We start from the raw sequence: 6,000 nt of genomic DNA on the forward strand, positions 1-6,000 counted from the left end.
TCATATTGTACTTTGACATCAGAAATACAAAATGAAAAAAGAGGCTGTCAGGTTCTGTTCATAAATTGTATTTTACCTTCAACGTGTAGTGGATTTTACACTGCTTTTTTCACCATACCAAAGGAAGTTTCCCGCAAGGGTACAATAATTTATACTAGTGCTTACCTTGACAGGTCTCTGTAATGATGAAGTATCTGTAGGATGGGGGTGTAGATGGCATCAATCTAAAATTACTGTGGTGTAACAAGCAATATTTGTCTGGATCATGCCCACCTGACCTATGTAGCAAGTGATGGAGATTATGTGGGGAAATGGATACTACTACAGTATGTTCTGATGTACTTGTTATAGTGTCACTGTAACTCTCCCACTGGGGCAGACATTCAGAGTAATGTACTGCTTGAAAAATATGCTATCTTACTTGACTTAAAAAAAACACACACATAATGGATGGTAAACTTCCCAAACTACCTATGAAAATATAGAGAGCCACCTGCTTTAAGGGTCTTACTTGAATACAAAAGAAAGAGAATTTTGCTAGTGAAGCTTTTACAGTGAGGAAGATTTCTAGTTTGGGTTCTAGGAGACATTGTTGTGGTCCAGGCCTGATTTATATACTAAATATGCTCATTAGCTAGCATACAAAATTAGGCCTGTCTCATAACTGTCACCAAGTGACCAAGTTCTTTTATATAGTGACCATGTAGGATCTGGGTGCAAGGAAGAAAGGAGATCAAACCAATCCTAAATGATTCAATGGGCTTTATTGAGTATAAAAGAATAACAACAACAATCTAACTGAGCAGAAAGCAGAACATTCTATCAGTATTACTAACAGTATTTCAACCCTAGCCGGCAACAATATTCACCCAGTGTTCCTAACTAACATATGTGTGTGTATTAAATCTTCCTAGAGCCTAATATAATTCAGATACAGACGGAAAGGGGGGGGGGTAAAGAAAAGCTGAGGGCTGGCATGGTTTGGGGAGATCAGGAATTAATAGAGGGAAAGGGGGGGAGGAGAAGGAGGGGAAAGGATGAAGGGATCCAAGGCTTGTGGGGTGGCATATTACGAGGATCAGAGGCTTGAGAACGGTGGATCTTTCAGCTGAAGGAGAGAGGCTTTTGGCTGGGGACAAGAGCTTTTAGATCAAGCATGCAGTTTGCTCAGAGCACGGCTGAGAGTCAGAGCACCATGGCTGGGGAAGTCTTGACTTCTCACTGCGCAGTGGAAGTCACAGACAGTTCCTGTCCATGGACAGAGTTCCGGCCTCTAGCCCCGCGGCTTGGGCAGCAAACTCTTGGATTACTCATGAGCAAGTCTTGCTTGTAGGCAGAAGATTGCGTGTAGGCACAAGACTGCTAGCTCTCTGTCTAGTAGCCTCATTCTTTATAGTTGTATTTTCCTTTGATCTCTCATAGAGTCTATTCAAATCTCCTCATCTTTTCCTGGGTCCCCAAAAGGGTGGCAATGCTGTTACCTTCTGGATAATTCTTTTAATTATTCAGGATATTGGCCAGTCCAGAGAGATCTGAATCCCATCTTCTGTAAACTGTGAGCTTAGAAGTGGGGGGGGGGGGGACACTGCCCAAGGCAAAGCTGCATCTCTGAGCTGCAAATGGGCATCTTCTCTGGTCCCAGATTTGCAAGCCTGATCCCAAAAGGTGTTAAAGTGTTAGTAAAGTAAGTCTATAGGTGTTTTATTTGTGTGCATTTACCTATGTTGAATTTCTATAGAGAGCAATTGAGTCGATCATTGACAAAGATTAACATAGACTTCTTGCAAAAGGAAAGGGGAGATCAGCCTCTGGCCTCTTCCACAGATATTATCTGATAGTGAGTCACATTTTAGCATTTGGATTGTTCTGGCCTGGCTTTTGTGCTTCCTTGAGTACCCATTTCACAATACAATGCTGGATTGCCTCCTCTTTCACAGAGCAGTACATGAGGCAGGCAAGAGACCTGGGTGTCAGTTCACCTTGAGTCCAGGCAGTAATTCATTCCTTAATAAAATGGAACTAGACACAGGTCTGAATTCCATATAATTCTGGGCTGGTATCTCTGGGTTGAATGTTGGGGTCAAGGGGGGGCATCCCCAATGGGGGGGGCATCTCAAACATATTCCCCCTCTTCTTATACATTGTTTTGCCCCAGGCAAAAATGTATAAGACAGACAATACTTAGGCCAAACTCATAGTAATGATTGTTTTCCCTGATTTCATGTTCACAAGACAGCAATGGACAGTCTCAATAGCTGTCCCTGCTTCTGTCAGTAGCTGATCCAATAGGGCTTTTCAAAAAAATTCACAAGCAGATGCAGTGGCATCTTTAAAAACAAAAACAAACAAACAAAAAGATTGTGTTAAGCAGGAGCTCCAATACAGAGTCCTCCACTGCTGCACCTTTTGTGCAGTTGGGGTAGTAGTTTAAAGATAAACATATCCTCAATATTGCTGTTGTGATCTAGAGTGTCATCAGAATGGAGCACCCCCTCTTGGAGGGAGCACGCCCTCTTGTCCAATTTCTTTTGAGTACATCTCCCAGTTACATTTGCTGTAGTCACACAAGCACGTGTCTGAGAGAGCATTTTATATGGCCAAATAGTTTGCCAAGCATTTGCCTTCAAATGTGGCAGAGTTTACAACCTCACAGATCCCACAGCAACAGAGGTCTGTCAATTGCCCTTTGTCCTTGGCTATCCCAGCTCACAGGGATCCACACAGAGTGGTGTCCTACAATCCAAGAGGCCAAGCACTTTAATACATTTAAATCATTGTGGCACCACCCAACAACGACAACAAAAAATCAAATATAACCTCCATCAAATATACACTCCTATAAACCCATCTAGGAACTCTAGCATGTAGATTAAACTCATAAGTACAACAAAAATAAATGTGTGCAGACAGAGAGGTTTTTACAAAGAACTGAGTGTCAGAGGCGTAACTAGGGAAAACGGCGCCCGGGGCAAGCACTGAAATTGCGCCCCCCCCCCCGCCCGGCCGCCCCCGGAAATATGGAAATGTGTCACAGCCATAGTCAAATGTGGGTTGTGGGCTGCATCCGTGCAAGTATACTGGGACAGGAAAAAGGAAACATGAGGCTACAAGGCTCTTTAGAAATATATATTTTAAAGAAATGTCTTGCATACCAACAGCCTAAGTTTGCAGTCCTCATGGCCAGAAAATAAATGCTTTTAAACATAGTAATAGGTTTTGTGTCCCAAAATGGAAAAGACAAGACAGGTATTCTAGTCTTTTCCATCATAGATATTCTAGTCTATTCAAGATTTATGCTTATATTATAATAGAGACTTAAATTATAATAAACATATATTCTAGTCTATCATAGATATTCTATGTTTATTAATTCTATAATAATATCTATTTGTAGCACACTTTACGTTGGTTGTATTCCTGGGAAACTCAATGGCCACATTCAGCCACCATTATCTGAGCCATGATCTCCTCCTCTTTATGCTTCCCTCTCATACACAGTCTTAATAAATAACCTCCTGGTTTAATTAAATCACCATTTGCCTATGCACCTGAACAGCAAAACTGAGGTTTGGGCCCTTCATATACCAGAATTGCAAACCACACTGTGTGATTCTAGTTTGGAGGGCTTACTCAGCAATTTATTGGATGTAAGCTGTGAATGTGAATGCATCCAATTGGATTGAACGTAAGGGCAAGTTATGGTTTGATTACGTAGGAAGCTGTCTACAGAGTCAGATATTGGTCCACCTAGCTCACTATTGCTCACACTGACTGGCAGCAGCTCTCCAAGGTTTCAGGCAGGAGTTTCTCCCAGCCCTACCTGGAGGTAGGGATTGAACCTGGGATCTTCTGCATGTTATTTGCAATTACATCTGACTTGCTTGAAATAAATACACATAAATAAATACCCCCCAACATACATCTGACTTGCGTGAAATAAAAACACAGGCAAATCAAAAAGATCATGAATAAGTAGGGGTGAGATTTTTCTTTGTTTTAAAAAAGCCTTCCCAATTTCCTCTTATTTTTAAAACTCTCTCAAAGGAAAATATAAGTTTAATATGTAAAACAAAATACACATTGAATGAAAAACCGTGATTAACTTTTAAAAAACTATTAAGTATGTAATTAGAAGGATTCCATTACATTAAGATACCAATTTCTTTAAAGCCAGAAATAATACCTACTGAAACTTTAATTATTTAAACAAGGAGAGAAAAAGGCATGTTATCTTCCCTAACAAAGATTAAAATCAATTTAATTGGTTCTCCACTGCCTTGATATGATTCTCACTGTGAGTCAAGCAACCAAAAAGGGAAATTAATATCGCAGCTGTTAATCAAGTGATATTTGTGCACTCTATCTTATTAAAGCTACAGGGGCAGAAAGAAAAACTTCCCATTGCTACTTTTTGGACCAATTTGTTCACACTGTATTAAATGGGATTTCCCCCCCTTCAAAAATATAGATGCTGTACTTATGTTTTGGAGACAGAATATCTACAATATGCACAAGGCACAAATGAACAAGGCTGAAAATGTTGTAGACTGTATGTTGCTAATAAAAATCTGCTATAAAGAATAAACCTAGTATTAATCCAGACAGACTGAACATTATTCAAAAATTATATTAATGAGTTCCAAATTAAATTTGCCACCCCACCCCCACCCCCCCATGCTAAGGGATGATCCAGAAGTTGTAATTATTAGCAGAGCTGCAAAGATCTTGTGTACTAGTACTACTGGTTTCCTTTTGCAATCCCATCTCTGCAAAAGGAAACTCATGCATGCAAGCCAGGAGAGCGACTTGTGGCTCCACTTGCATTGCATGAGTTTCCTTTTGCAGAGGTGGGATTGCAAAAGGAAACTCGGGCAATGCAAGTGGAGCCACAAGTCGCTCTCCTGGCTTGCATTGCGTGAGTTTCCTTTTGCAATCCCACCGGGACTCACACAATGCAAGCCAGAAACTCACACAATGCAAGCCAGGAGAGCGCCACTGGCTCCACTTGCAGGCAACTACCCTCGGGTGGGGGGGGGGGGGGAGCCTGCTATGCAAAGCACAGAAGAGCTAAAAGGAGGACGTTATGCAAGGGAGTAGGGACATTCTATGCAAATCACAGAAGAGCTAAAAGGAGGAGTTATGCAAGGGAGTAGGGATATTCTATGCAAAGCACAGAAGAGCTAAAAGGAGGAGTTATGCAAGGGAGTAGGGATATTCTATGCAAAGCACAGAAGAGCTAAAAGGAGGAGTTATGCAAGGGAGTAGGGATATTCTATGCAAAGCACAGAAGAGCTAAAAGGAGGAGTTATGCAAGGGAGTAGGGACATTCTCTCACACACAACACACACGGGGGAGAGAGAGATTTGAGCAATGAAACTTACTTTGTTAATGCAGAAGCAGAACAGAAGAATAAAATGCAGCCAGAGGGCAGTGTGGTGGGCAAACGGCAGGCAGGCAGAGTCAGAGAACATCCCCAGCAGCAGCTGCTCTCTCAACTAAACCAAGCTACTCCGCTCCTCCTCGTGTGTGCAGCAAGCAGGGAGGGAGGAACTGAGACAACCAGCATGGTCGGCATGTGTTCTCCAGCAGCCAATGGGAGCTCCCGCCCACCAGAGATCTCCGTAATGAGAAAAAAAATCACAGAAAAAATCTTTTTTGCCAAAGGCAGGGGATTAGTGGGGGCACTTTTTGGCTCCCCCTGCCAAGTGGCACCTGGGGCACGTGCCCCCCCTGCCCCCCCTATCGTTACGCCCCTGCTGAGTGTACAACATGAATGCATATGCACAGATACATTTTGCAAAGGACTTCAGTGTTCAGGTTGGGGAGGGAGTTCAATAAAAAGAGAATGAGGCAAAATATACAGTGACATAGAATGAGTGCCCAAACCAGGCACAATGCAGAAGAAAACATGTTCATAATCTATTTCTGTCTGTCTCTCCCCCACTCTTGATTTCTTCTGTATTAGCAAGTAGTAGTTCCTGCTGACATCTATTGTAGGTT

The 6,000-nt window shown here is 42.1% G+C and overlaps 1 long non-coding RNA gene across 2 annotated transcripts in view; it reads right to left on the reverse strand.

Annotated features, from left to right (window-relative positions):
• The window catches only part of LOC128346859 (uncharacterized), a 43,120-nt gene extending 37,604 nt beyond the window's left edge, over nucleotides 1-5,516 (reverse strand). For both annotated transcript variants that reach the window (XR_008317245.1, XR_008317244.1), the window contains exon 1: nucleotides 5,382-5,516. This is a non-coding gene — a long non-coding RNA (uncharacterized LOC128346859). The remainder of the gene's footprint in view (nucleotides 1-5,381) is intronic.
• Between the last annotated feature and the right edge of the window lie 484 nt (nucleotides 5,517-6,000).

Source organism: Hemicordylus capensis, chromosome 2 (genome assembly GCF_027244095.1).
Source record: "Hemicordylus capensis ecotype Gifberg chromosome 2, rHemCap1.1.pri, whole genome shotgun sequence".
Lineage (NCBI taxonomy): Eukaryota > Metazoa > Chordata > Lepidosauria > Squamata > Cordylidae > Hemicordylus > Hemicordylus capensis.